The sequence below is a fragment of the Rutidosis leptorrhynchoides genome, chromosome 1 (assembly GCF_046630445.1).
Source record: "Rutidosis leptorrhynchoides isolate AG116_Rl617_1_P2 chromosome 1, CSIRO_AGI_Rlap_v1, whole genome shotgun sequence".
Lineage (NCBI taxonomy): Eukaryota > Viridiplantae > Streptophyta > Magnoliopsida > Asterales > Asteraceae > Rutidosis > Rutidosis leptorrhynchoides.
Window position 1 is genome coordinate 563,179,524 of NC_092333.1, and position 10,892 is coordinate 563,190,415.

The following is a 10,892-nucleotide window of genomic DNA, read 5'->3' on the forward strand; positions in this document are numbered from 1 at the left end:
CACTCTCAAACACTCAATTCACAAGTTCATCATCTAAATCCAATCTAGCAATCAAACATAAAAACAAATTACATATTTGTGATCCTTGCATCATCCTCTTCAATTTGGTACTTATTTCACTACTTGAGGTAAGATTTCTAAAAACTCTAGATTTCTCTAATTCGATTTATAAACATGAAATGGTGTTAGTTAGTGTCTATGACTCATTAGGTTGATGTATATGTAATTTGGTTGCTTGATTTGCTTGTATGAGTAACTAGCTTGAATATGAAAAATGGGTTAGATTAATCCTTGATTTTGGTTAATGAAATGTTGTTAGATGTTAAAGTTCATGTGTTAATTGTGTTACTAACTTCATATGCTTCGATTTGATATGTTGGATGATATGAAAACCTTACATTAAAATGATTATCGAGTTTATGAATTTTTTTTTTTTGGGTTTGGTAGCCTTAAATGTGATTTTTGATGCATTAAAAGCCTTGCAATGTTGTTTGTAAGTGTTTAGTAGTATTGTATGCGTAATTACCTACGAAACGGCGTATTATATGTGTGTATTAAGTTCCCGAATGATCTTATGCAATTTATGAACTTGATACTTTGATAATGAACTTTAATGATCACTTGTAGAGAATTCTATTATTGTAAATGATGTTTTTGTTTGATGACATGTGTTTAGTTGTATTCCTCGTTAAATTACCTTTCCAACGATATAGAAATACGTGTTTTGAATGTTTACGGTTCATTAGTTGTGTTTGAAAGAAGCTTGGTTCGTGCACTTGAAAATTTAGCAACAGCACCTGAAACCAGGGGCCTCGCTATAGCGAGCCCTGGTGTGCACAAAATCTCGCTATAGCGAGAATATTTCTGTCCCATTTTTTTTTATTTTTCACAATTTCGTTCCCGCTTACTCGCAACTCCGATTAACATAAAACTTGACCAACATGCTTATATATGATTTCTCATCACGGAAAAATTGTCGGATACCCGACCCGACCCCTTTGACTTTGACTTTGACTTTGACCAAGTTTGACTTTTAGTCAAACTTAACCAAATACGTATGTAATCGTTCTAACATGCTTTTATACTTATATCTTGCATGAAACTTGACAATTTGACTCACATGCTATATTAATTGAGTCGTAATGAGCCATAGGACTAATTGAACACATTTCACCCGACCTCGTGTCGTAACCGGTAATTGATACAACTTATTTGTTTAGGTCAAGACTAAGCAACTTTCATTTGCACAACGTTTAATTTCAAACACTTTGGCGTGCAATTACGGTGAGATCATAGTCCCACTTTTAATCTTTTATACTTATATTTGGGATGAGAAAACATAAACGTTTCGTTTTACAAAGTGAACACAAGTACGAAAACAACCATTCTACGTACGAGTTAGAACAAAAATGCCTCAATTCAATTATCATTAGTTACACTTGCAGGGTGTAAGCGAGAACTTATGTTGTATGGCCATATGGGTTTAACAAACCCTCATCTAGACGGTTTGACCGTTGGAGGATGAAATGTATTTTCGAGGATAAATGTAGGTTCTGACACTATATTAATGGGGTTCGTGAAAGTTAAGCCTTCATAATTGGGTGCTCGTGATAACAACAACAATTTTTAGCATGGGTTACTATTATTTCAACATTATAAATCTTGTGGTTCAATTTACTTACTTACTTACTAAACCTATGATTTCACCAACGTTTTCGTTGACAGATTTTCTATGTTTTTCTTAGGTCTTTGAATGCTAAGTGATACATGCTTCCGCACTCTAATTTGATACTTGCTTGTATGTCGAGTATACATGCATATTTGGAGCGTCTTTTGACTTTATCTTAAATTGTGTCGCATAGGTTGCATTTGTACTTAAAACGTTGTAACATAACTAGTTGTTGAACTACTTTTGTAAACTTGAAACACCTTTACATTTGAAATGAATGCGACATATTTTGGTCAAACGTTGTACTAAAGACTTATGACCACGTAACGGGACCTAAGTAGACGGCGCCGTCAATGACGATTTTGTCGGGTCGCTACAGATGATATCGGAGCGTTGGTTGTAGGGATTTAGAGTTCATTGGTGTCAACCCCGAGTCGTAGGGCACATTAGTGAGTCTAGACTACAACCGACATATAGACTTGAAGTAGGACTTGCTTGACTACTTGTGCATTTATACTTGAACTCTTCTATTCGTATCTAACTCTTATTTCATCTTAATCTCACGTTGTTTAACCTGATTGACACGCCATCTTGACTTTATGAAGTAATGTCGAATGCACATATGAATTAGGGTAATATAATTGCCGGGATTATATTACGGTGACTCATATGGACGTTCCGACATTATAACATAAAGAATTTAGGGCGAGTCAAGGAAACTTTTCTCTCTATCTTTATTCCATATCACGATTAGTATTATTGAGAATACTAATCAACGATATTCTTGCGTTTTCAAGGAACAATGGCTCGCCGAGGTCAACACAATACTTCTCCCGAAACTCTCGAACAAGCTCACCAAAGAATGATAGCCACCGCCGTAGATGCGGCCATGACCGGTCACTCCTCCAACAACAATAACCATAACAACAACCACAACAACAACAACAACCATGGAGCCAATAATTCAAACGAAGGGTGCTCCTACAAGAACTTCATGGGGTGCAAACCTCACACTTTCGATGGGATCGGGGGACCGGTTGCTCTCACTCGATGGTTTGTGCAAACGGAAACCATTTTTAGTATAAGCGGATGCCGGGACCAAGACAAGGTCAAGTATTCCACCCACACTTTCGCCGGTATTGCTCTCTCATGGTGGAACACGTATGTGCAATCGGTGGGTACCGATGAAGCCCACGCACTCTCTTGGACCTAATTAAGAGAAAAGATGATCACCGAATACTTCCCGCGCGAAGAGACTCGAAGGCTCAAACAGGGGCTAAGAAATTTAAAAGCGGTCCGGAATGACCTAGAAGCTTATAATCAACGGTTTGCCGAACTAGCCTTAATATGTCCAAAACTCATGACTCCCGAGTCCCTAAGAGTTGAACTTTACATGGATGGCCTCCCCAAGAGCATTCAACATGGGGTAATGTCATCAAAACCCGCCAACCTACAAGAGGCTTTAACGATGGACTGCCAATTGATGGAAACGGTGGATGTAATTGAAGTGCCGGCACCGAAGGTCGAGGATAAATCGGGTGGCAACAAAAGGAAATGGGAAGCCTCTCAATCAAGCAATTACAACAACAACAACTTCGCCAAGAAGTCTTTCACCTCCGACATCAAGAAAGGTTATGCTGGATGCCTACCTTTTTGTAACAAGTGCCACAAACATCATCTTGGTGAATGTGGCAAACTATTTTGCAACAAATGTCAAAGAAGTGTCCATGTGGCCCACGATTGTAGAAATACTGCTCCTGTCACTCAAAAGGGGCCCAATGCACCAAGAACGGGTGTTTGTTTCGAATGTGGCCGACCGGGTCATTTTAGAAATGCATGACCAAAGAAGAAAGCAAACCCCAATGCACGCGGCCGAGCTTCCAACATTAACGCCAAGGATGCCCGAGATGACAATGAACTAGTCACTGGTACGTTTCTCCTCAACAACTCTTATGTTTCTTGTTTATTCGATTCGGGTGCCGATAAGAGTTTTGTATCCAAGACTTTGACTCATGCTTTTTGCGTTCCACCAATCCCCCTAGATACTACTTATATTATTCAAGTGTCCAACGGAAACTAGAGTGTACCGACGAATTTTATCGGGGGTGTACGTTAAACTTATTGGATAAAGAGTTTGAATTTGACTTGATAACTATAGAACTAAGGAGCTCCAATCCTATTCGTTAAGAAGAAAATGATATCCTACAAATGTGTATCGATTATCGTGAACTAACTAAATTTCCAGTTAAAAACCAATATCCCCTTCCCTGTATCGATGACCTCTTGACCAATTTCAAGGGTCTCGTGTGTATCTCAAATCGACCTCCATCCCGGTTATCATCAATTGAGGGTTAAGGGAGAAGATGTCTCCAAAACCGCTTTCCGAACTCGCTACGATAGTTATGAATTTCTTTTAGTGCCGTTCAGTTTAACTAAGGCTCTGTCTGTATTCATGGGTCTTAAGAATTGCGTATGCAAGCTTATCTAGACAAATCCATTATCGTATTCATAGATGATGACTTAATCTATTCAAAAAGCGAAGAAGAAAACGAACAAAATCCCCGTCTTACGCTCGAACTCTTGAGAAAAGAGCAACTCTATGCCAAATTCTCCAAGTGTGAATTTTGGTTAAACGAAGTCCAATTCCTAGGCCATGTTGTTAGTAGTCAAGGTATTAAAGTCGATCTCGCAAAATCGAAGCCATACGTAATCAGGAAACCCTCATGACTCCGACTTATATTCGTAAGATTTTGGACCTCGCCGGTTATTGCCGAAGATTCATTTCCGACTTTTCTCGTGTTGCTCGTCCTTTAACCTCGTTAACTCACGAAGGGAAGAATTAAACCTCTCCGTGTCCGAACCTTGAACGTGATTATCCACGCCAACCTTACTAGCCAAATTCGTGTAACACAAAATGGAACATCAAATATGAAAATATTTCTAAGTGAACACCTGAAGGGCCTCCTCTCTCGACTCGAAATCAAGGAAACTGAAATTCGTTATTTTGCCTGAAGAATTGGAGTACTTAATTATGGACCCGATAAACCTTCTCATCACCACGTACCACGTTACATAACTCTGTTATTTCATTGTCGCCGTCTGATATTACCGGAACCCAAGATAAAACACAATCCAAGGATACCTCTTTCTTCATCGACTTATCGTCCTTATGCTTCTGAAATGGCCAGCTACTATTTAACTCCAAAACATATAACTATGTGTACTATCTCGTTTCCACCAAGTCTCAGCATTTGACCACAAGATGCGCGATGTGACTATATCAAAATGAAAACTTCTTCTATCATTGCACTCGTACTTCCGTATAAGGAAATCTTACCACCCAATCTCTCGATGGAGAGAGACTCTACACACTATACCAGTATGCACCACGAAGGGGAATAATCTTATCAAACATTTTCAGAAACTGACAAAATGGGGAAAAACTTGCACGACTATTCATCGAAGAAATTCTATTCTAACACGGTGTGCAACTACTTTGGCGTGCAACTACGGTGAGATCATAGTCCCACTTTTAATCTTTTATACTTATATTTGGGATGAGAAAACATAAACGTTTCGTTTTACAAAGTGAACACAAGTACGAAAACAACCATTCTACGTACGAGTTAGAACAAAAATGCCTCAATTTAATTATCATTAGTTACACATGCAGGGTGTAAGCGAGAACTTATGTTGTATGGCCATATGGGTTTGACAAACCCTCATCTAGACGGTTCGACCGTTGGAGGATGAAATGTATTTTCGAGGATAAGTGTAGGTTCTGACACTATAATAATGGGGTTCGTGATAGTTAAGCCTTGATAATTGGGTGCTCGTGATAACAACAACAACTTTTAGAATGAGTTACTATTATTTCAACATTATAAATCTTGTGGTTCAATTTACTTACTTACTAAACCTATGATTTCACCAACGTTTTCGCTGACAGATTTTCTATGTTTTTCTCAGGTCTTTGAATGCTAAGTGATACATGCTTCCGCACTCTAATTTGATACTTGCTTGGATGTCGAGTATACATGCATATTTGGAGCGTCTTTTGACTTTATCTTAAATTGTGTCGCATAGGTTGCATTTGTACTTAAAACGTTGTAACGTAACTAGTTGTTGAACTACTTTTGTAAACTTGAAACACCTTTACATTTGAAACGAATGCGACATATTTTGGTCAAACGTTGTACTAAATACTTATGACCACGTAACGGGACCTAAGTAGACAGAGCCGTCAATGACGATTTTGTCGGGTCGCTACATCCTATTTTACATCCACATCAGCTCATCTTCAATCCTTTAAAAATCAATTAATTTCTTAATCAAAAGCAAATTATTCTTTAGTACTAAAAGTCTAAAATTACTAAAATTAAGTAAAACCAATAAAAGTATACAATCCCCAACCATAAAGGTAATCAACATATTGTTGATTTTGTAGTGCCTGAAAGTAACCAACAACTTAAAACCTATAACTAAATACGAGTTGAAAATGAAACGATACTTATGAGGAATTCATAGTTCAACGGTTCTTGCTCTTCCCCGAATCCGAAATCGCATCATGAATCAGGTAAATCCTACTGTATATTTTTAATCATTTAATTTAATATTCTCTAACTATTCTATCAATCTGAAGCCCACTTTTATTGCTTTAATAATCATTGTTCAATTCGATGTCATTTGTTTATATTATTTCCAATCTTCATTAAATTAGGTCAACGAAAAGGTTTCGGAGGTCAAGAATACTACCTTAAACGGTGTGTTTTCTAATTTAATAATTAGTGACTGTTACTAATGTGATATATGGTAATTATATTGAGTCACACAATATATTTGTACACAATATATATGCCTGTTAGTATGTTTACAATCAGATATTGCTAGGATAGTAGTAAGTATCATGTGACACTGAGTTTGTGACACTTAACCTAGTTATCAAGGGTTAATGCTTTCATGATCCTACTCTTAAAAACATATTATATTATATACTTTAACTAGTTTTATGAGCCCGTGCGTTGCACGACAGTTGTATAAATTGGTATTCGATAATGTTGGTATTAATACTTATCAAATGTATAATACAATAATAATGAAAAAATTTTTTATTACTGATAACATTTGTATCGAAAACATTAATATTGGATATTAACACATAGATTAGGAGCCGGTCCATAGAAACCATTTTAAATTTTATTTGGCAAATAATTGATAAAACGCAAATATGAGCCCGTAAAAAAATTAATTTTAAAAACATTAACATTACTTTTTTAAGATGGGTGATTTCACGCTTGTACTTTGTAAATAACTAGCCTTTAAGAGCCCGTGCGTTGCACGGCGACTCTTAATCAAACATCTTTTTATTTCAACATCCATATCTAAACTTGATCAACGGGTTATTTTTGTAATAATTAAAAATCATCGGTAGTCTATACAATCCAGAAGACTATCATCTCTATCCGGGTACGATCTTAGCATAGCTTTATTCATTCGTTGAACCTCGGGCTTTTCCACATCTACTTCAGGGAGAGAGCAAATATAAATAATAGTTGTAGGCTTTCGAGCCTTTCTTCCTAGGACATAAGCCTTTACTTGAACTTGAGCGGTTGTCTGGGAGACGAACCACCAAATTGACATCTGAAATCTAATCTTTATCAAAGGTAAATTCGAAGATAACTTTACCCAAATATACTTTCACCTGATCAAAATTTATATTAGCACTTCATTTTAAAAAGTGTAACATAAGGTTTAAGCCCATATACGAAGATTGAGAGTTACCATAATATTAGTCTTCAAAACTCGATCAAATCATCGCCAATTTGAATCTAAAAGAAACAAACCTGCAAAAAAATATCAAAATTGGGTTTATTAACTTTACTCTACCAAAATGTCTGTTATTATTGGTTATAAAAGCAATAAAGAAACAATACAATCGATAATTTAATAGCCTATTAGCCTCTTACACGAAAACACTTATAGGATATATATATATATATATATATATATATATATATATATATATATATATATATATATATATATATATATATATATATATATATATATATATATCACCTGATCCTCTTGAACTGAAACAAAGTCATGGATCAAGTAGATGTCTGGAATATTTAATTCTGAAGCTTCTAAAGATACCTGAAGTGAATCGGTAGCTAGGACCTATAAAGCAAAAATGTAACATTTAAGTTAATGATCTTTCACTATAATGTGGCATGACAGCTCAAAGTAGTTGACACATAGTATACCGGAGTAATAACTAATAAAAATATAATGTAAGTCGAAGATAATCAACCTGTACAAATGGATTTTTGCAAACCTTGTAGCCGATAAACAACATGTAGAAAGTGAGTAGCCAAGGTTGCTACTATATAGTTGGAGCCAAGCCCTATCAAATGGCATTTTTAGAAAGACGATCAACAATAAATCAAACTGTAGTTTGCCCTCTGATGACGGTAAGTGGGGTAATAAAATCCATTGTTAAATCCTCCCAAACTTGATTCGGAGTGGGAAGAGGCTGCAACAATCCATAAGGTTTATGAGTTAGATACTTGTTGACAAACCAAGCATTCCCTAATAAACGATTGCACTGGTTTCTTCATCTTAGGCCAGTAAAAGCGGGCAGGTAAACGCCTAATCCTAATTTTTGAACAGTAAAACGGACAAAACTTTCTGATTTCCACCCATCTAGATCCAAACAGGCTGTTATCTTTGTATGTAATTATGTATTACCGGCAATGGCCCATGTTCAAGTATTATCTAGCCACCAAATAGTTTGACAACTTCTGCAGTCTTATATACATCATTTGTCCTTACTACGATCTGCTTCATATAAAGAATATAAGTTTCTAAAACAGAAATAATCACTACGTTGAATTGTTACAAAAACAGACTTAACGTAGTTCATCATGGTGAATCTTAATTTTTCGCTGATAAACTTTTGCAACAGATTTTAATATTAGTAAACTTAATAATTCACCTGTCCATAACCATTTCATTTGTCATATTCTGTGATACCGTAGTTGTATGTCAACTCCAACACCGTCGTTTCATCTTCAAAGCCATAACCCATTATGGCTACTGTGTACTGAAAAGTATCTCGCCAAATACCGAATTCAAATAACTTTTTATGATATGTATATTAGAAAATAAGTGTCATTTCTCATACTGTAATCAACCAAATAACCATATTCTCGGGGTCATCCCTTTTCTGGAGGAGTTTCATGCCATATGCCTTCACATATAAACATCTTAAAAAAACAACACCAAAATGTAATGGTTAATATTAGTATAGTTGCAGAATGTTAAAAAAAAAAAAAAAAAAAAAAAAGGGTAAAAATAGAGTTGGATGCAAACTTGTGATAATTGTTATTAGGTCAAAAGGACTTACATCATCAACTGCAATACCAAGATGTTCAAAAGCAGTTCCAATGCCATACTTGTTAACTCCATAATCTACATAAAATTGTTAAAAAGTGAAAGCCATAATCAGCAAGCCACAAACTATAATGGTGTAATTAATAAAAATTAAAAATTTATAATTTCGACTTTCGATATACATCAGCTAATAATTTATAAGTAGCAAAATATAAAGGATGATCAGTTAATATGTAGCTAAACTATTAGAATCAACTACATGACGTACTGTAAGTAAGTTCAATAATAAAATTAGAGGTCTCAGGTCCATATCTAAGAAAGCATTTGTATATTTTCTTTTGGTATGTTACGCTGCCTCAGCACTTTCATACCGAAGTCCCAAGCACTCGGTATAAAACCTGAAAGAATAAAGTTCTATTAAAGTTCTGATTTCAAGAAATGCATCACAGGTTATGCAATAAGTAATTACAGAAGGAAGAATCGATACAGAGAGGACTCTACTTTATTGTTTCCTACAAATCTCCAACACGATAAACGACATGTAACATTTTTCTGTTATCCTTCGTTGACCAACCTATGCATTTTCCTCAGTGATAATTGTGCTATATTTGTAATGTGCGTGACATCAGTCATGTTTGCATCAGATGTCAGCAGCGTTGATGTACTAACACTCAAAAACTGTGAGTGAGGTATAACTGTATCATTAACCATATAAATCATATTAGATATAAGCACATTTCTAATAGATAAAAATCTATAGCAGGTAACACAATTAATTAATTTTAAACCCGCCGACAGACAATTTGTGAGTATGATTTCTATTTTGAAAATCAAAATGGCTAAACCCATAACCATAGTCACAAACCCTTGTAAGAAGGTAACCTAGCTTTATTCACCTTCTTATTATTATTAATAAGAAATAATAAGATGGTAACTTAGTGTTACATGTAAATTAACTTTAAAGGGTTAAATTTCAGACTTATTGGCTTACTCTTTTTAAGCGGGATCTTAGATAATCCACATAAATCAAACTTCCAACTCTATACTTTCCATTTACAGTTGTAGCTGTCTAAGTAAAGATAAAACGAAACCACAATATAAGGTTCAAATAGATCATGTTCTCTCTAGTAAAGGATATTAATATCATGGCAACTATGGAACCGGGCCCATGGATGAAAAAATGGACGGTGGCTATTACATATCGAGAATTGTATACTATATCAAATTTTCATCTCATAATAGTTCACTTACTCGGTAATAAACGTAACTCCCTCGCGCTTAACCATTTCATATGTTTCACGAAAAATAGAGCTGAAAGGATTTCGGGTAAGCTGCAAAGCAAAAAACAGAGATAATTTCTCAACTTAAAACATTGAAACAATGTCAACCTATATGATTGTGTATAGCACGCTTAATAGATACAAAGGATGTCCAATTTAAGCCCATTAACGTGAAAACGGGTCAATTTGGGTTGCATTTTCTTAGTCGATCAAACTTGAATATACCTTAGTCTCCTATGGCAGACCATTACAAATTGGAGTAACAGGTCCATTCTCTTGTAGATTCTTAACTTTGGTTAAAAGGATCAGATATGCGCAAGTTTTATAAAAAATAAAGCAAACAAAAGCAAATTTACAAACATCACTCCATGCACACCCAACTACTTACCACATGTATGTTAATCCATCAAAAAATACACCAAAGCAATTATCAATTCTTGAATTAACCAAATTAAACAAATCAATAAATCTTTTGATTTGCAAGAATTTTTGCAGTATACATATATATTAACTATTATTGATTAATAAGTATAACCAAACCTTATTTG

At 35.2% G+C, this 10,892-nt stretch overlaps 1 long non-coding RNA gene across 4 annotated transcripts; it reads right to left on the reverse strand.

Moving 5' to 3' along the window:
• Positions 1-6,858: 6,858 nt before the first annotated feature.
• On the reverse strand, positions 6,859-10,158 carry LOC139881338 (uncharacterized). 4 transcript variants are annotated; one of them, XR_011771718.1, is made up of 8 exons: positions 10,056-10,158; positions 9,566-9,759; positions 9,333-9,462; positions 9,078-9,142; positions 8,667-8,937; positions 7,748-8,509; positions 7,451-7,512; positions 6,859-7,370 (listed from the first exon to the last, which is right to left on the reverse strand). It is a non-coding gene; the product is annotated as an uncharacterized lncRNA (long non-coding RNA). The 4 variants fall into 4 exon arrangements; XR_011771720.1 differs by having other exon boundaries at positions 7,748-7,849; positions 8,007-8,937; XR_011771719.1 differs by having other exon boundaries at positions 7,748-7,849; positions 7,983-8,937.
• Positions 10,159-10,892: the final 734 nt, after the last annotated feature.